Source organism: Polypterus senegalus, chromosome 6 (genome assembly GCF_016835505.1).
Source record: "Polypterus senegalus isolate Bchr_013 chromosome 6, ASM1683550v1, whole genome shotgun sequence".
NCBI classification, from domain to species: Eukaryota; Metazoa; Chordata; class Cladistia; order Polypteriformes; family Polypteridae; genus Polypterus; species Polypterus senegalus.
Window position 1 is genome coordinate 102,923,922 of NC_053159.1, and position 21,786 is coordinate 102,945,707.

At 36.2% G+C, this 21,786-nt stretch overlaps 1 protein-coding gene across 1 annotated transcript in view; it reads right to left on the reverse strand.

Moving 5' to 3' along the window:
* The window catches only part of nlk2 (nemo-like kinase, type 2), a 144,219-nt gene that overhangs the window by 82,903 nt on the left and 39,530 nt on the right, over positions 1-21,786 (reverse strand). The gene's annotated exons all lie outside the window — the stretch shown is intronic.

Genomic DNA, 21,786 nt, shown 5'->3' on the forward strand with positions numbered 1-21,786 from the left:
GTCTTCTTTAAATTAAAACATATAACTGAAGAAGTCCTAGAAAAGCTACACAATTCCAGTGATATGAAATATGAAGACTTTGAGTCACAGATGTGTGAATTGCAGCACAAAACACCAAATCTATTGTTTAAAATTTCAGGTTCCTCTATGTCAAGTGGTAAACAAAAATTGTTACAAGGACTGGCATACAAAATCATTTTCAATGTAAATATTTGGATTAGCTAGCATGTAATTATACATACATATTACAAATTGTTTACTTCTTGCCTCAGAGGATTATATAGTTTGTGTGTATATATTTTTTTTCCTAAAAAAATATAACTAACTGCAATACTTATTTTGAGGGATTGCTTAGGTGCAAGAGACTAAAAGTTTGTAAAAAGGGGACACCTTGTACCAAACAGAATAACTTTGCAATGCTATGGGATATGCAAACTTGGTACAATGATAGCGGACAGATTGGAGCATAAAATGAAATGGGCTGTGCATCATAATGTCTTGGTTATACTGTATACTTTAAAATCCAGTTTTTGTTAAGGAATTCCTAAAACCCCTAATTTGTTTCCATTGTATTTAGTTGATACTGATTCATTTTTATTACCATTCATTCATATACAAAGTATATGACTGAACAAAATTTTGTTCCTTACTGTCCTCGGTGCATAGGCAAAACAACATTACATTTGACACTAACCATAACATTACCAAAAACCAGAGCAACAATACAGTATAACAAGAATAAAGATGCAGGACTATAAAGCTTGAAAACAATGCCTGACATCCATATTAGAGTGCAAAGTGACAGTATAAAATTGGGGGATTTAAGTTATAGGGATATGGTACTGGGTGACCTGAAGAAGTTCAAAAGTCTGACAGCTTCAGGAAAGCAGCTGTCATAGGACCTGGCTGTGCTGGTTCTAAAGCTGCTGTATCTTCTCCCTGATTGTAGGATGTCAAACAGTGTGTGTGATAGACGAGAAACTTCTTTGACAATGGCATAGGCTCTACGCAGACAGTGCGTCTGAAAGACGTCCTGGATTGAGGAGAGGGAGAACCCTATAATCCTCTCAGAAGTCCTCACTACATGCTGCAGAGACGTGCGCTCTTGGGCTTTGCTGATCCCAAGTCACAGTTTGTCAGAACACTTTTCACAGTTCCTCTGCAAAAGGTGGTAAGACTGAGTAGGTGGATGGCTGATTTGCTTCAGTGTCCACAGAAAAACTAGGCATTATTGTGCCTTCTTGAAGACAGAATTGGTGTTAATTATCCAGGATAGGTCATCAGAGATATACACCCCAAGAAACTTGTTGCTGCCGACTCTCTCCACAGTAGATATTGATTTTAATAACTTGAATTGTTATTCTCCTTACTCTTTAATAATAATAATAATAATAATAATAATAATAATAAATAGATTTTATTTATATCGCGCTTTATATTTAACAATCTCAAAGTGCTACAAAAGAAGAATAAAATTAACAAACAAAAAAATCTATAGAAATAATTTAACAGAAAGCCTTTCTAAAAAGATAAGTTTTTAGGCTTTGTTTGAAGGCATCAATCGACTGTGGGGCTCTCAAGTAGTCGGGGAGGGAATTCCACAGCCTCGGCGCCACCGAAGAAAAGGCTCTATCACCCATACTGCTAAGTTTAGTTCTGGGAACTTGAAGAGTGTTGGTATGCACAGAGCGGAGGGAGCGTGAGGAAGTATGAGGGATAAGGAGTTCCTGTAAATACAGGGGAGGAGATCCATAAATGCACTGATGGGTAAGGAGGGAAACCTTGTACTCAATTCTAAGTGGTACAGGGAGCCAGTGAAGGGTTTTCAGGATAGGAGTGATGTGGTCATGCTTTCGCACCCTCATCAGGGTCATTTGAAGCTCCTTCATTAAATATGCATAAGCATAGCAATAGCCAATCATTTTTGGGTATGTAATTTAGGTGCCAAAAATAATATGCCAAACCCCTTAGGCCAGTCTTTAGAAGACAAGTCAATTAAAATGAAGACAAAGAAGTCTGTTCTATTAGTAATAGTAACGGTACTAATGAAGCATGTGGAAGGGATAAATATCTGCAGTCACTCTGGCTCTTCAAGAATGGAGTTTGACAATCGTGGTCTATTGAGTCCTTGCTTGGGCCTCTCTGCGTGTTCCAGGGATTAACTTTTTAATGGAGGAGCTTGCTCAGTTATTGTTCATTCCATATTGATAATGGGCCAGATTTTATGCACATTTTGACACTGGACGGAGCTCGGGTGGATACTAGCCAACTCCTGGAATCTGCAGTTTTACATACTTGGGTATGTTTGCAGTTCACAGCTGTGAATATTAAGAACGCCATGGATGCTGGATTCCTCCTTTTTTCAGTTACCATGCTAGATTCAAACTGCAGCTGCACTGTTTATTTAAACAGCATTTTCCAGGACTTCAACAAGCTTTTTCACCTTATTACTATTAGCACAGTTCCTATGATCATTATACGCTTAACTTGTGAGACTCATTCAACTATGTTGGGCAATAAGACTCTTCTAGTTTTTAACTATTCACTCTTCAATTAATTTTAAAAGTGTTAATTTTCCATCAATAATTGTAGCTCATTTAAATACAGAATAGTTGTTATTCCATTGAATACTTCCTTTATAATTGCAGCAATTTACCAACTGTGAAATGCAAGAAGAAATTCTGCATTATTAAATAACCACACATGTGGCACAGCAGTAGCGTTACTGCCTTGCAGGAAAGAGACCATGGTTTTGTATCTAGGGTCGTCCATGTGTGAAGGTGCTTGAGTAGTGAGAAAAGCACAATATAAATGCAATGAATCATTATTATTGTCATTTAGTTCTAGGCTGTGTCACAACAATGGGGCATTTTAACTTTAAGTTCCCCCCCCCCAACACATTTTATGATCACTACTTTTAACTTAAGTTATTATTTTTATTCTCAAACTCATGTTAAACATATTAGATCTTATTACACAAACAAATCCAAATTATTCATTTGTGCCAAAAATGTGTCAGATCATCAGCTACAAACAAGAATTATTGACATTCCTGGATGAAAGTTTAATCAGTTTTTGTCCCTTAAGTCTTGATAAATACAGATTTAACTCAAATGTATTTGGGTTTTTTTTTTTTAATTATGATGTTTAAATCGTGCCTGGTGATTTTAAAGAATTATGAATCCAGGATAAGCTTATCTCATGCTAAAGATAACATGATTGATATTGCTATTAAAAAAGCGCTTTTTCAAATTATGCTTTTTCAAAACATGTCACATTACTACCTTGTGCAAGTTAGTATATGGCCAGCTAGAAACTTAAGTGTTAATGAATTCTGATTTAAAAAATTATGCAAAGTGTGTATCCCAAAGTGTGTGCCGCAAATATTACAAAATTTTCATAATTTTATTTCCATTTTCAATTCAATGTGATAGGACGCGACATCTGGCAGACCTGGTGCAAACCAGGAACTCACTTAGTAATAACTGTTTGCGGAAGCCTCTACAAATGGTCACTAGATGGCACTCTGCAATAATTAAGTTTCTCGATTGTTTCAGTAGTTTCTCAAACTTTCTCGGTACTTTGTTTCTATATAAATTGCTGTAGGTTTCGCACAGTCTTAGTGCTGAATTAGTTTTTGGAGATTGTATGAACTGAATATTCTTGTCATTAAGTCAAGTGAAGTTTTGGATGTATTCTTCCCTTATGTATTTTTAAAAATGGATTGTTTTTTACTAAACATTAATAAGCGTTGTGAAGGCACACCATCAACCAGTGGTAAGAGTGTGAAGAAGTGCAAAAATCAAAAACATGAGGACAGTTATTTGGACTTTGGTTTTAAGTCAACAGATGTGAATGGTGAAGAGAGGCCACAGTGTGTACTGTTTATGCAAGTTTTGGCAGCAGAGTGCATGCTACCAAGTAAGATGAAATGCCATTTAGAAACCAATCATTCCAGCATGGTTAGTAAATTTTGTGACTACTTTACCAGAAAGTTAAAGAGTTAAATCAACAAAAAGGGAGTTTTTATAAGCAGACATCAAATACCAAGCAATGCTTTGCTAGCATCTTGCAAGGTGGCACATAAAATTGCAAAATGTAAGAAGCCTCATATCATCACAGAAGAACTCATTCTACTGGCTGCTGTAGATATAGTGAGCATTATGATCTGCGAGTCTGCTTGGAAGCTGCTTTCAAAAGTGCCTTTGTCCAATAACACCATCATTTGCAGAATACAGCACATAGCGGAGGACCTCAATGATCAATCAATTAAAAAAATAAAAAGGAAGGAATTTGGGTTGCAGCTGGATGAGGCCACAGATGATAATAATGATGCTCACTTGATATGCTATGTATGGTTTACAGATGGTAATAACATTGTACAAGATCTTCTCTTTTGTAAAAGTATCACCGCTGGTGCTAAGGCTTAAGACTTGTTCAAGATCCTTGATACTTTTATATCCAAAAATAATTTAGAGTCCCTACATTGAACCAGTTCTTAGAATATGTAGTAAATGTAGTAAACTTTATAAAAACTCAGCATTGAAGGCAAGGTTTTTCAAAAAATTTCGTGAGGATATGGGATCTGAGCACACATTGTTGTTGTACTACAGAACTTCGTGATGGCTCTCTCATGGTAACATTCTGTTTTATATGTTTGAACTGCAACAGGAAATTTATATATTTTTCTTAAAGAGGAAGACCACAAGTATACCAAAAATTTTGTGAATGAAGATTTTTTTTCATAAAACTAGCATACTTAAGTGATATTTTTGAAAAGCTAAATGCTCTGAATCGCTCCCTGCAGTGAAGCAGCATGTACCTTTTTAAAGTCGATTGAGAAAATTTCTGCTTGTATAAAAAAAAAAACCACTATGGGGGGTAAAAAAAAATGAATGAAGATTGAGGCAAAGACTGTTTCCCCTTGCAAGTTTTTGACCTTCAATGGAGTTGATTTCTCTCGAAGTATGAAATCTATTTTGGAAGAACACTTATCACAACTTATCACCTGGTTTAAAAAATATTTTCAAAATGATAATATCAATACATTTGCATGGATTCATAAAAACTAACTGGCGCACGGAAATCAATGTGGAGAAGGAAATGAGAGTGGCTGTGTCCAGTTCGATTCCAAGATTTGAGAAAATGTGCGGTGATCAACAGGCTCATCCATCCCACGAATTATAATTAGTTGAATTTGTTCAATTACATTTTTGTGATCTTAAATACATATTTATTTTTACCTAACCCTTTAATTAAAAAAAAAATTATTGGATATTATTAGTTTTTGACAGGGCTGGTGCCTTTGGAAAACCTGGATTCAGCAAGGCTGATGAGGATCGAAAAAGTTTGGGAACCACTTATGTAAACTATCGTCTTAGTCTTTTTAAGCATTCATTATCTGGAACTCTGTCCCCAGTTAAACCCACTACCCACTACTATAAAAAAAAATCCAACATACTTTCCTCGGTTTACTAAAAGTCTTAAATCAACAAAATAGGAAATGTTCACATTTAAAAACAAACAGCAATCAAATCAATTGGGATTTACACAGATGTTTGATTAGAAAAAGCAAAAGTTATCACAAAGAATTTAAGGTTTATCAGAATTAATTATCATTATTCTCTTATTCCTGCCCAGATTAATATCACCACACTCCGCCTTTGCTTTACCCATTCCAAAATCGTGTTAGTTTACCTATATTAAAAACCTGCATGCTCTTTCTGCTACACCAGTATCTGGGTAATTATCATATGAATAACTGCTTTTCAGTCTCACTCTTTTTACTTGTGTAAATGTTGCTGACTTAGGGTTAAGTATTGAACTCCCTTAAACCTACTTATTGCTCTCTTGATGCAATTCACACCTCTTTTTTTAGAATCCAACATGTTCATCTTTGCCCTGTCCTTTTACGTATAATAAATCTACCATTAACCTCTGCCGTTTTATTCTTTTAAAATATTAGCCATTACTCCATTATTGAAAAAAACAAAATTAGACATTAAAATGTTCTCAAATTGAAGACATACTGTATTTCACATTTACCTTTCTTATCCAAATGTTTGGAAAAAAAAATTGCCCAACAGTTACACTGTTCTAAGGTGGGGCTCATCTCCTTTTGATAGATTTAATTAGGCCCTACAACTCTATTCTTTGCTGATGTCCATCTTTTGTCAATTCCAACTTGCAGATAATAATTCTTTAGAGCCCATGCCTTTAATTATTTTATTCCAAAACTCTGAAATTCTTTGCCGTTTTTCATTTAGATAGATTTAAAAAATCTGAATTGTTTAAATTCAAATTAAACACTTTGATATAATCAAGTACTTTAATTCTTTCTCACAGTCTACATCACCCAGGCTTAAGCCAGACAGACAGAACTTTATTTGTACATACTGTATCAGAGTATATTTATTATGTTCTTGTTTTATCCTATTACATTCAAAATTAGTTCTTAGTTATCTCTCTATTTTATGCACTTTTTAATTACTACCGTTTTTCTTAATTTTGTATTTATGCATTATCATAAATCTAATCTGGAGGTTTATGTGAATGAGAAATACAAGACGACTTTAAAAAGAAACATCAACAGGATGATGCAGCTCCCTTCTAGGCAGTAACATGGATGAATTAAGTCAGCATTTCAAACAGCCACAGAAATTATTCATTCTGCTATCAGTACTGTAAAGATGAGTCACTGTAAATGCTGGTGACTTTAATCCAGCAAGTCTCAATGGAACAAACTTCTTCATTCAAAATGTTCATTTTGTGGATACAACAAGCTGGACCTGTTGTATTCAAAGTTAATGCATTATATGTACATCTGGGCAGGTGTGCATATATATTTTCTGTCTTTTGAGCTACTGTAAGCTTTTAATTTTCTCTTGGGGAAAAATGAAGTACATCTGTCTATTCATCTAAAGCAACAAAAATAAATAAATACTGCGTAAAGAAATGGGCATTTAAATAAAATCCTTGAAATTCCTAATTGCACTATAATTGAAAAATGGATTTTAATATAAATCCATCATCACCAAGGCCCTACAGGACTAAATGTGAGGACATTTGTTGTGAAACACTGTTGGTCATACTTATTGTTGTATGGCTTGGCAGCTTTTTCAAAACTGATAAGACACAAGCCAAAATGTCAAAATTCATTGAAGTAAAATACATAAATAATCTGAAGATTTTATTTTTACATTCAATTTTGACCAGTGAATTCTAAATACTAAAACCATTGATAAAATTTATAATCAGAATGTTAAAAGTTCTCAGTCCTAAACATAAGAGAATAAACTGCTTTCACATTTTTGTTCTTTAAAATCAGATATACAGTAGTATTAGTGTGGAAGACCCATTTAATTAGTAAGGATTCATTTAGACTGCAAAAGGATTGGGTTAGCCAAATCTTTCACTGCATTTATGGTAAAAATAAAAAGTGGATTATTTAAGGGAAAACATCTTTTGTAAAACCTTCAATAATTGTTTAATCATTAGTTTAAATGGCAGTATCAGGCATGGTAACCAAGCAGTCCAAGACTCCATGGCTTACAATAACTTATAATGAATTTTTTTGGTAGACTTGAAAAGCGTATCTCTAGAAAATAAACCGGGCAGCAGAAAAGCCTCCAATCATCTATTGTAAATGTTTCTGAAACATGCTAATCTGTTTCAGTGCACAGTTAGAAAAGGAAAAAAAAAAAAAAACAGAGAGACGATCATAAGAGAGGAAATGTTAGATTTAATACATAAGCCTGCAGTATCTGTGCTTCCAAAGGTCATATCGTCTCTGGACACAGAAAAGGCTTTGGATAGACTCAAATGGGGATATCTTTTTACTGAACTCAAAAAATCTGGGTTTATATTAAATGCATGTGTTTGGATCAAAATATCATATTCTAGTTTGGAAGTCAACATTTATAAAATTACTAGCTAACCCGCGGCATACCATACGCCGCATAATCAGGCCAGTTTTTTAATGATTTTTAAGCACAGGGAGAAAATTAACATTTGAAAAAAATCGGTACTGTAATAAATCAGCAAGAAAAGCAACATTGTAACAATGCACGGAACGAACCAACACACAATTGTCCGTGCGGAGCTCAGGCGCGGAGGGTGGAACGGGAGGAGAGGAGAAGGACATCCACTCCGCCCCCTCCTTCATGCTAGTCTGCCGATTTCTCGTCCAGTATGCACTGCCTGCTCATGTGCCCACCTCCAACTCGTCACTCGAGTCGTTGTCGTGTTTGCACAGTCCAGATGCACCTGTGACTCACGTAGACTTTTCATTGCTCTGTGCGGTTTTTGCTACCTTTCTATATATAATCAACCAAGACACCCGACCACGGTAGTAGCGAGTTGGGACAGTGGTGTGTACAAAGTGCAGGAGCATCTAAGAAGACTCATGTTTGTCACGGAATGCGAATTGCTGTATGTAGCGTGTAAAACAGTTTGCTATGGTGCACGTGGTCGTGCGTCATAACCGAAAACTCGGTTTTTAAAGACTGCTTACTTCATTGTGTATACGACTGTAGGTGAATGAAAAGATGCAACTCTGGAGAGGGCAACATACAATACAGCATTTTACACGCTGCATACAGCGATTCACATCCACGACAAATATGAATCTTCTTAGATGGTGCTGTTGCATCCACCCACGCTCTCGAAGCACACACACTGCCTGGTCATGTGACCTCTCGCAATAGCAACTAACAGAGACCCGCCCACCAACTGTAAGACCAAGGGATACCCCTCGCAAACTGCTCTACACGCCGCATACAGCGACTCACTTCCGCGACATGTTTTTTCTTGGATGGTCCCGTCGCGTCCACCCTTGCACTCGAAGCGTACAAACTGCCTGGTCATGTGCCCAGTCGCAAGAGCAACTGACAGAGACCTGGACACCAAGTCTAAGACCATGGGAAACCCCTTGGAAACTGTTTTACACGCTGCATACAGCGATTTACATCCGTGACAAACATGCCTCATCTTAGTCCAGCCACGTCGTGTGGTGCCTCTGTGTGAACCGGACAGGCACAGAGAAGGTCAGCTGCTGAGAGAGCGTCTCGACTGTTGCAGGGCCTGCATTGGTGAAGCAGGTGAGACGGTAATAAAACAGAGGCACAGGGCTTATTGGTTTTTAAAGACTGCTTCCTTCATTGTGTTTTAACCTCAGTTGTAAAGGATTGTTTTAAGGATCCCATGGGATTCCCCTCGCAAACTGTTTTACACGCTGCATATAGAGATTCACTTTCGCGAGAAACATGCCTCTATGAACAGTCAACGTGGCTCAGAGCTGCATGTGGACTCTACGACAGACGAACATAAATGACATGTTTTTCCTGTGTCGTCGCGTCCGAGTTGGTGGGCGTGGTTCTGCAAGTTGTCATTGTATCCAGTGGTCTTAGAGTTGGTGGGCATGGCTCCTTCCTGCGTGTGCCATGGGCATCTTACTTGTCAGCGGCTTAGTGAATCCACACCCCTTCCGGCGTGCTTTCCATGGGTGTCTAGCCTTAGTGTATATATCTCTAGATAGATAGATAGGATACATTTTGACTATTTTACAGTAGAAGGACCAGACAGGACAGTTTATCATCATCATTGCTTTCCATGAGATGTCACTCTATATTAAGGATCAATACTGATAATTGACACTTATACAATTCAGTACTGTATCAAGTTTGATGAATTCCATAGGATCTCCGACATTAAAATTAAGCAGAATACAGCTTAGACTTCACAGTGAATAGTCGTGCAATCTGACTAAACCAGAGGTCTTATTTTCTGATCTCCTTAGAAGAGTTCAAATATCTATGAATTAGAAATGCAAGGAAACTTAAAGATCTGTGCAGTGATCGCTCGCTATATCACGCTTCGACTTTCACGGCTTCACTATATCGCGATTTTTTCTCATACACGCTTACATCACTACGCATGCACTTTGAGAACTTTTATCTAAGCCCTACGATGGCTCCTAAACATGCTGCTTTTTCTAAGCCTTCTGACAATAAAACTAAGCGCCGGAGGAAGATGCTTACTTTCATCCAGGAGAAGGTGAAACTCTTGGATATGATTAAAGATGGCAATACCCTACAAAAGCCTCCTCACGCATATGAAAAGACAGCACCAGCAACTGCCTATCAAGATGTTCTTCAGCCGTGCACCCAGACACCCACTGCCTACTCCTAGTACTCCTTCAGCGGAAGAAGACAACAACGCACCTGCTGAAGATACTGCACCAACCTCTGAAGACTCTCCTACTGAGGTCGTGCCTTCATAGGTTAGTGGTTGTGTGTAAGAACTGTGTGTTTGTGTGCAATTAAATGTACAGTACAATAATCTACTATACAAAAGCATTCCGGATTGTCCTTCCGTCCCGTGAGTGCAAAGCGTAGCGGTATTCCGAAAAGTGTGTGTCCAAGTGTGCCACAATAAGCTTGGAGAGCAGAAAGAAGAGCAGAGAATTGTCTGAGGACTTGAGAACAAAAATTGTGGAAAAATATCAACAATCTCAAGGTTACAAGTCCATCTCCAGAAATCTTCATGTTTGTTTGTCCACTGTGCGCAACATAATCAAGAAGTTCCCAACACATGGCACTGTAGCTAATCTCCCTGGACGTGGACGGAAGAGAAAAATTTATAAAAGACTGCAACGAAGGATGGTCAGAATGGTGGATAAACAGCCCCAATCAACTTCAAAACATATTCAAGCTGTTCTGCAGACTCAGGGTTCAACAGTGTCAGCTCGAACTATCCGTTGACATCTGAATGAAATGAAACGAGGACCCAACTGCTGACATGGAAACATAAAAAAGCTGAACTGGAGTTTGCCAAAATGTACTTGAGGAAGCCAAAATCCTTCTGGGCGAACATCTTGTGAACATATGAGACCAAGGTAGAGCTTTTTGGTAAAGCTCATCATTCTAATGTTTACAGAAAACGGAATGAGGCCTACGAAGAAAAGAACACAGTACCTACAGTCAAAACATGGTGGAGGTTCTAAGATGTTTTGGGGATGTTTTGCTGCCTCTGGCGCTGGATGCCTTGACTGTGTGCAAGGCATCATGAAATCTGAAGACTACCAAAAGATATTGGGGCTCAATGTAGGGCCCAGTGTCAGAAAGCTAGGTCTGCGTCACAGGTCATGGGTGTTCCAGCTGGACAATGACCCCAAACATAGCTCTAAAAGCACCCAAAAATGGTTGAAGACAAAGTGCTGGAGAGTTCTGAAGTGGACAGAGATGAGTCCGTAACTAAATCCAATTGAACACGTATGGAGAGATCTTAAAATTGCTGTTGGGAGAAGGCGCTCTTCAAATCTGAGGTACCTTGAGCAGTTTGCAAAAGAAGAGTGGTCAGAAATTCCATTTGAGAGGTGTAACAAGCTTGTTGATGGTTATAGGAAGCACTTGATTTCAGCTATTTTTTCCAAAGGGCTGTGCAACCAAATATTAAGTTGAGGGTGCCAATAATTTTGTCCAGCCCGGTTTTTGAGCTTTGTGTGAAATGTCAGATTTGGCTTTTTTTCCACTGTTTTTTGTGTTGTTCCAATGCACATAAAGGAAATAAACATGTGTATACCAAAAGATTTGTAATTTCAACAATTTTCTGGGAGAAATGATGCATTTTCTGGGAAAATTCCAGGGGTGGCGATAATTTTGGCCATGACTATATGTGTATTTACATATACACATGAATACATATAGTTTTTAACAAGCACAACACTGCAAAAATTTAAGGTATAAGAGGAAATAAAACTACTTTCAATTGTGTATTGCTGGGTAGTGAATATACAGTACAGTACTGTATATAGCTTGACACTGTAGAAGGACTCAGAACATAACCACACATGTTTAGTATGGCATGGAAAGGAAATCTGGATAAAATTAATTTCTATATGCTTTGCTCTGTGCTCCAATCATTACTAGTGATTGCCAATCTCCTGGCAATCTGGTACAATAACCATTGTAATTCAGATACCAGATGTAACACCAATAGAAAAGATAATGAGCAACGGAGGATAACATTTCACTCTTAGATAATTATGGTATATTCCTGCCTTCATTAGCATACACTGTATTTAATTCACAGTGTTCGCCAAGAATATAGACAAGTGGTTCCAAGTTTGTTTTTTTTTTTACTCTAGCGGTCAACAAGCTAATTCGGCTCCACCACAATAAGAAATTAACAGGTTTCCTTGAAAAAGACACAAAATGTTACACTTACACATAACAAAGAACATATTTATCTGATAATGAATTCAATTCTTGCTTAATAATGTTTAAGATCAAATCATTACAAAAACACTAATGAAGAACATTAAACAAAAAGTAACTAGAACATCTTTTTACAATTAGTAAGAGCAAAACTTGAAAAGCTTTCCAAAATAAAATGGTTAACTTTTATTATTAACAAACACTTCTTTTAGTGAGCTTTCTGATGCTGTCTAGAGGTGACTAAATGTTTATAGTCAGGAGACAAGTGAGTGACCGCGCAATGAAGCTGTGATTGCAGATTACTGACCGTGAGATGTGCCTGAAAATGTGACTTCATTTGGAACGTGCAGAGAAAGTGTGCTCACATATAAAAGGGGCTGCCTATACCAGGGAGGGTCAGCAAACTGAATTGTTGTTTTCATACCACTAAAACTTAGTTTGCACACAGGTCACTTCATCTCATCTTCTAGATTCAGAATGCAATGCTTCTTGATTTCCAACCCCCTCCTCTTTGGCAAGCCCAACCTCCTAATTGTCTGCTGTTTGTGTGTTTTCCCCTTATACACTGACTGGAAAATACAATTAGAATCATTCAGGAAATATTATAAAATGTTCAAATAAAATGATCTGACACACACAGAAATTACAGAAGAATTTTGAGCCTTTACCTGTAATAAGATTTTAAACAAACAACTGCTAAATATAATTATGTGGAGAAATGACCAATGCATATGGTATGTCTTTCCATGTCCGTAACATCCAGGAGCATGACCAAGCTTGCATGGTCAAGTGAGATGGGCCACAGATAGAGAACCCCTGATCCAGATCTTTAAACACCTTTACATAGACAATGTGTATGAGCAACAATGCTTCAAAATTATCTTAAGAGTAACACAGTACTCTTTCTATGTATAAATCATAAACTTTATCAAAGGAAACGTGTAAACCTTTCTTGATATTCTATCATTATCTAAGCATGAAAATATACTATACTAGTTATTAAGGATGAAGATTTAGGCAGTATTTGCATACACTGAGACATTATTTCAAGGAAATCACCCATAGATAATCTCATGTAAGAATGAGAATGGAGATCTTAGATAAGGAATGGAATTCAGTCATCAACAAGATGTTTATTCTGTGGAAAGTATGGCATATTAGCTAAAAATTGTACACTGCACACGCATTGACTTAAGTAATCTAAATCTAACTGAGAAGAGATCCAGTCTGTGAACAATGTCATCAAGTGCATGACTCACATGATATATTTTTTTAAAATGCCCAATTCTCAGAATATTTTGGGGGAAATATATTTTCTTATTTCTTAGATAATGTTGAAATCTGGAGTAAAAAATGATAGAATAACATTATACAAAAAAAATTCTCACATATTACCATACTTTACTCATCTAGAATAATCCTATTCCTCATAATTTGGCAAGAATGTATTGATAATGTTCTAAAATAAACACACCTGGGCTTCTTTGATTTCTCAATATACACACTCCCTGGATGGGGCATCAGCTCATTGCAAGGTGAACACTATCACACACACACACACACACACACACACACACACACACACACACACACACACACGTGTCATTTTAGTGTTACCAAGTCCCCAATCCTTCATATCTTTGGAAGGAAACTGGAGCACACTGTGGAAACCCACCAGGAAAACAATGGACGTGACTCCCTGCAAGGAAGATCGTGCCACCACAACATGTGTAATTATTATCAGTATTCATTATTTAAATGAAGTTAACGACTTATCTGTGAAATCTAATATACATAGTTTAACGCATTTCATCAGGAAAGTGATATCAAGTATAAACCAAAGGATTCTAAATGTACAGAGAGCTGGAATATCATAAATGTAATGTTGTTGTGTGTGGCAATTGCTGCTGTCAGTTCAGGAGGAAGTCCCAAAAAGCACATAGCAATTAACAACTTGGTCAGCTTTAAGATGATGTTTACGACGGTCTACTTTAATAATAAAGTAAACTACGAGGTTAAAGTGGACATTTCAAGATTAAAGCTGAAATATCCACTTTAATTACAAAATATGCCTTTTCACCATGTCCATAATTATTTTCTGTGGCTCAAATACGCTGCCATACATTCGGATTAAAAAAAAAAAAAAAAGGATGCCACAGAAGATAGTATGTGAGACCTTTAAAATGTATTGTGTCATTACAATGGGAAATATGCGATGCCTGAATATAACAGCACCACAAATGTATTTGTATTTCAGCATTTTGCTTCACCACATCGAACCGCGCACATCGATCCTGGAAGATCCTCAAAGCGGCTTTCTGTCACATGCAGATAGTAAACAGAAACTTTGACGTCACATTCCGACTTTTATCACATTGTGCTCCCCGACTTTTTGCTGGTACTGCAACTCACACGTGTTGCATTAATTTCTGTGGGGGTGCTCAGAGGACGCATCAAATGAACACTGGGAACGTGTGGCAGCCATGATATGTGCGCGTACGTGTTCTGAGCAGAAGTATAAAGAAGCCAATGGTCTTCAAGTGATAAATGTATGAATAATACATTAACATATAATTCAGTGTACCGGTATATACAAACAAGAAAACAAAAAACTACGTCAGGAAACAAAGCAGTAATTTACTAGTAATAATTTATTTAAAATATTGAAGGCTAACATAACAGAATACAACAACAGAAATTCTAAATAACAATGCTGGTAATCCAAGTGTTTTATTCTCTACTATTGATCGTTTGCTAAACTCAGGTCTTTCAATGGAATGCCTACAAAACACTTCCAGTAAAACGTGAGGCTTTTTGCAATATTTTTTAATCACAAAATTGATGATATTAGAAATAATATAGTACATCCCCCAATACTGATCCTATTAAATCCTGGTATTTCATTTTAAGCAAGTTAAATTCTTTCGCCAGGATAGCTTTACCCGATCAATATAGAATAATTTCTCAAAATGAAACCGTCCACCCGTGTCTTTGACGCAAAACCAATAAGCTTTTTCAAAGAAGTATCCAACGTGCTAACTGATTGTATGCTTGACATAGTAAATTCATCATTCGGTGTGGGGCTCTTCCCAGACTGTCTTAAGACTGCTGTTGTTAAAACCCTGCTGAAGAAAAATAATCTTGACTCCAATGTTTTTGAAAATTTTAGACCCTTTTCTAACCTGTCTTTCTTAAGCAAAATTCTAGAAAAGACTGTCATTTTACAGCTACAGTAAATGATCACTTGAATAAAACATGCTATTCTTAAAAGATTTCAGTCAAGTTTTAGAACAAATCACAGTACAGAAAATGCACTGTTCAAAGTAGTAAATGACTTGGTGGTTAATGAAGACAGAGCCAGTTTATATTTTCTGATCCTCTTAGATTGGAGTGCTGCATTTGATACCATTGATCACAATATTCTTATAAATCGCCTTAGTCAGTGGGTGGGCCTCTCTGATTATGTCTTAAATTGGTTTGACTCTTACTTAACCGGTAGAAAATTCTGTTAGTTGTGGTAATTATACTTAGAAGGCACATGATATTCTATATGGTGTTTCACAAGCATCTATCTTGGGTCCACTGTTCTTTTCAATCTACATGCTTTAATTAGGTCAGATTATCTCAAGGCATAACGTGTCTTACTTGTGTTTCTTAGTGGAGGAGTATTAATTTTCTGAAACATAAGGAGAAAACAGAAATCTTAGTTATTGACAAAAATAGATATAGTGAGGGTACTAGAAATAAACTTGATTTATTAGGCTTAAACAGAGGTGAAGAATTTATTGTTAATTATTGACTCTGACCTAAATTTAAATCACATATTATATCAGATTACCAGGACAGCATTTTATCATTTAAGAAATATAGCAAAAGTTATATCCCTTATAACTTTGCAAGATGCTCAATTAGTTCACGCTTTTGGGTTTTAGTTGACTAGTTTACTGTAACGCACTCCATTCAGGACTACCCAAAAAAGACATCAATCTGGTGCAACTAGTACAGAATGCAGCTGCCAGGAAAAGAAAATCTGAGCACCTCTCTCCAGTTTTGAGGTCATTGCATTAGTTATCCGTGCCTTTTAGAATTGACTTTAAAATGCCTCTAATGGTTTACAAAGACTTAAATAATCTCACTCCATCCTATATTTCGGAATCCCTGTCACCTTACAGTCCAAATCGTAACCTTAGATCTTCAAATAAGTGTCTGCTTATAATTCTAAGAGCTAAAATTAAAAGATGTGGTGTTATGGAATAGCTTACCTATATAAATTTGGCAGGCTAATAAATTGGATTACTTTATACATAACAAAAAGCTAAAAACACATTATTTTAACATGGTTTTCTCATAGCTAAATTTTAATGTCACCCTGATATACATATATACATACTGATATGAAATGAATTATTATTTTTATCATGGCTCAGCAATCTGTACTGATTCCTACTTTCTATGCTGTTCTTTGTGTTTTTTCTGTGGTGGCACCTGATGAAGGCACCATGCAGCCCCCCTACATTGATGGATTAAAAGGCCAGATATCCACATGACCATCATCATCAAATATTTTCATGAGAAGCCTGAAAACCAGGCTGATTTAGATCATTTCTGTTGCTTAGAATGGGGGGCTGGGTGGTCTGATGGTCTTGGAACCCCTGCAGATTTTGTTTCTCTAGCCCTCTGGAGTTTTTTGTGTTTTGTTTTGTCTGTCCTCCTGGTCATTGGATCTTACTTTACTCTTTGGTACTTAGTATTGCCTAATCTTATTTTTATATTTGTATTTTTTATAAACTTTCATTTCTTCATCTTGTGAACACTTTGAGCTACATTATTTGTATGAAAATGTGCTATATAAATAAATGTTGTTGTTGTACCCAATTCTGAATACACTATGTGGAATTGTCAGCTTTCCTTGATCGTTTTGTACCCGTGGCTTTGATTTTACAGTGGGTCACCTTTCAAAACTGCATTAAGTTCAACACACACCCTAGCATCAATAGACAAGGAACGGTTATCTAGGATGTGCATTTCTTGAGCAAAAAACTCTTTACTAGTAGTAGCAAATGAATGGTTCTAAGCAGTCAGGATCACAAACTTTCTTATAATGTGCTTCTCTGCACATTTGTAAACAAGAGAGAAAAATATCTTCAGAGGGGTTCCATGTGGAAAGAAATCTGTGTTTTCTGATCACAGATCACATTTCCAACATACTGCTTTTAGTAACAGAGGCATTTAAATACAGAAACTGTAGATTATAAAAGGATTATTATAAATTATAATTATTAATCCGAAATTAAAATGTCAGCCAAAAGGTACCTTGTTATATGTGGTGCCTTCATAAAGTATTCAGAGCCATTCACTTTTTTCACATTGTGTTAGGTTGCAGCCTTCTATTAAAATCATTTTATTTTTTCTCCTCATCAAAACAACACTTAATACAATGAAAAGGCAAAAAGAGGATATTAAAAGTTTTACTAATTTATTAAAAATAAAAAACACTGAAATATCACTTTAATACAACTATTCAGGCCCTTTTCTATGAAATTTGGCTCAGGTGCATCCCATCCTATGGAACATCATTGAAATGTGTGTACACCTTGTTTGGAGTACACCTGTGGTAAATTATAAGGGGGGATGTAGACAGACGGCAATCCCTGCCGAGAGGTCATTGTAATGGAAGGACACAGGGAGACTGCCCCTCACAGCCATGAGTTCCTGCCAATACACTGGGTGGCAGCATCCCTCTTGCTTGGCTGCCATGTAGACAACCCACAAGGCTGCATGGAAGTTGTAGTTCTGGTGGACAGCCCTGTTGGGATCCTTGGGTGCAACTAGAGGTAGCTGCTGGGGGAAGGCTCCCTTTTTGGAGAGAAGTTCTACCTGCCAGAATTACTCTCATGTCCACGTTAAAAAGGAGTGCTACATCCAACATGACAGAACTTGACAGGATCTCCAAAGAAGAATGCCAAAAAATCTACAAATCCAAGTGTGTGACGCTAGTCATACCAAGAACTGTAATTGTAATCTGTAATTGTTGCCAAAGGTGCTTCAACTAAGTGATTGAGTAAAAGGTCTGCATACTTGTGTCAGTGTGATATTTGAATTTTTTTTACTTTTAGTTAATAATATGCAAATATTTCTTTCTGTATTTGCTATGTCATTCTGGGGAAATTGGGTGTTGCTTGATGAGGGAAAAAATTAATATTAAACTATTAAGGCATTATGCTGCAACACAGCAAAATGTGAAAAAAATTAGGGGTTCTAAATACATCGTATATACCATAACTTGCTCTTTCTGAAAATGCACAATTTAAATAAGGATCAAATGAAAAATCAAAATACACTGGGAAATACATGTGCCTTTCCACATGAATAGGTTATTTTGATCAATTAGCAGGAGTTAAACAACTTTTTTCTTATAGAAACATTTTCACACCACTGCAAAAGGTGCATTGCATCGATCTATTTTGTGAGGAGTTAATTTTGTTTGCCGTTTCAGGACAGAGAACAGAAGTGATTTAAAAACATACAAGGAACAAATGATTCAATTATAGAGGTGTAACAACTAATCAATGATGCTGATAACACCAACAACAAAAGGTTGTAAGCAATGACTAGTTAATATAAAAACCTAAGTGTTCTTTCTCTGTATCAGTTTATTGACAGAGGAAAACATATTTGAACAAATACAGGCAACAGCAGTTAAGGGTTAAATACAAACTAATTCTACAAAAGTACAAGATCAATTGGCTTGGACATTTTCAAAAAAATCAGTTTCCTGGAAAACGTGCAAAGATGAACTCATGCAGCACAGGATTATTAAAATGATGCATGATCACCTTACCGAAAAGCATGTTGGAACCAAGGCAGATGGCAAAGAAGAATCAGCATAGTAAGATAGTATTGTTAGTGGTTAAATAAAAAGCCCTGCATGGCTCAAATATCTAAGAACCACAAACTAGGCCAAAAACTAAACGTTAATTCCACATCGTGGCTTGACTTGTGCCAATACACATTCAATATAATGATCATTCAATTTATTATGGAGTAAGATTAATTATTTTAGATATTAAAGAAAATAACATAGGTAGAAGCACAATGTTTAGAGGTGTGTAGCATCAGACAGTGCAGTTTGCCTTCATTTATGTGGATAAGTGTTACAAATATGTAGTACTCTCTATATTAGAAAAGAAAAGCCTTCCCAACCTCTGTGAATGTCATACTTAAAGAAAAACCATTTACTTTAAATTTTAAACACATTCACACTGACAACCCTAGCTCCTGGGAAAAAAAAAAAAAAGAGCTTTCCATACTATTTAACATGTTCATATCTGCTCATGTTGCACAGCTTAGTTGCTCAGGTGTGTACAGCCAAAAAAAAAAAAAAAATTCTGTACAGTATTTTTATCTGGAATTTCTAATGCTCATGGAAGTCTTTCATGTACAAACCAGAGTGCAAGTCATTCACTGTTTTAAGTTTAAATGAGCCACATTACCATATAGCCTCAGCAGAGTTTGCCATCGAGTCACAAAGGAAATGTGTCAGATCTGTAGAATGCAATGTTGTAACACATTTTCCTGTTCTTTTTCTAGTTATCATATAAATTACATTCTACTCAATAAATTAAACGCAGAAGCATTGCAAATATTACGGTTCACAAATGCAGTTCTTGTGGAATATTCATGATTTATACAGAGGGAAAAAAAAGTTTCTGCCCGCTGAATTAAAGTCCATGACCAACCCAAGGAGCGTTTATGGTTATATCTGGTTTGCTTGAAAATTTGCTGTGTGAAATAAACCTGAATTAACTGGAGATTGAAACAAACTAATAATCATCTCTTGGTTTGGACCACGAGTATGAAAATGCCTTAAAACATAACCTTTCGTAATGCATTTGAGGAAAGACTTTTTTTGATCTTGGATCAATAGTTGCACTAAGTACATAAACACTTCTCCAGCACCCTAAAAGTATCCCTCTGATGCCAATTCTGTTTTGATTCATTGCTGAACTGGAGATCCCTGACTTATTGCTGCTTTATTATGAACCCATGAAAGGATAAGTATGGTATTTTTCATGTCAAGGTTATTTCTTCACCAACATATATATGCATTTGCCAGGTGAATTGTGTTGCAAAGTATAAGGTTTTCTACAAATTTTCAAAAACATCTTGCCTGTGCTGGCACTTTATAATGGAGGCAATGGAGCAAGAAGCACCACCGGAAAATAAAAGCCTAAAACTTTCTGAATATATCCAGAGTTTTGATGCAACAAAAGATGTCTTCCAAGTTTCCGGAACATGCTCGTGATAACAAAAAGGATCTGAAAATAAGTGTTTTATTGCATATTATTGCTACTATTTTTCTGGAGGAAAGGATACCTTTTCTGTGTAAGACTACAAGTGCTAAGGTAGTATGTACAACTGGTTTTCTTTTAAAATGACTGAACCTCATAATATTGGTGTTTATGTGTTCAGAAATGACATGTATAATTTATTTTACATCCATCCATCCATTATCCAACCCGCTATATCCCAACTACAGGGTCATGGGGGTCTGCTGGGGCCAATCCCAGCCAACACAGGACGCAAGGCAGGAATCAAATCTCGGGCAGGGCGCCAGCCCACCACAGTAATTTATTTTACAATGTGTGTAATTCCAAGATGCAGATCAATACTCTGCAACTATCTTGGTTTGAAAAACAGACTCATTCGATAAGTTTAAGGCTTCTGTTTTCAGCTTAACCCTAACCCCGCTTATTCCAATGTAAAAAACCAGAGCAAGCAAGATATATATATTTTTTTAATTTATAGAAAATCCTAGATTTTGGAATACAATTTCACGTTATAAATGCACATATACCGTTTGCACCAAGCAAAACCTGTTTTCCATTCTCATTATGGAAAATAACTGCATTATGATTTTGCTTTTATTTACAGATTTGAAAAAATCATTTAAAAAGCATGTTAAGAGTAAGCAATGCTTATTTAGCAACCTTCGCTAACTCGTGATTTCATGCACAGTGTTAATTGGCAGCAGGCTTGGCACATACTCCTTAAAACAATGTAGCATTTTAAAAAAAAAACAAAAAAAAAAACACATTTACATTAAATTCTGGTCACATGTATTACATTACTATTGCAACTGTAAAGGGAATAATGAGAGAAACTCAGTTTAGTTTAGTCCTGTATGTTATTCCTTGACCAAATACTCTCACCTGTTGAACTGAACTGGCATCCTGTGCTGCAGTTAATCAAGCTGCATACAGCAGAACTGGTCTACTACCAAAGCTATCCAAAAATAATAACATATTTTAAAAATCACCAAAAAAAAAAAAAAATTTTTTACGTGCATTACAAGAGGTGCAGTATCCTTAGATGGGCATATTCGTTGATCTTGTCAATTTATATACACTAATCCTTTTTATGTGTCACATTTGTTAGAATTTTCATATATCTTTTAAGCAATATCATACAACTTACAAACTAGTAATGCTTTAAAAACACACCTTTATTAAAAGTAAAAATAGTAATACTGTATAGTAATTGTGTAAATTTAAAAAGGCATGGAACACTC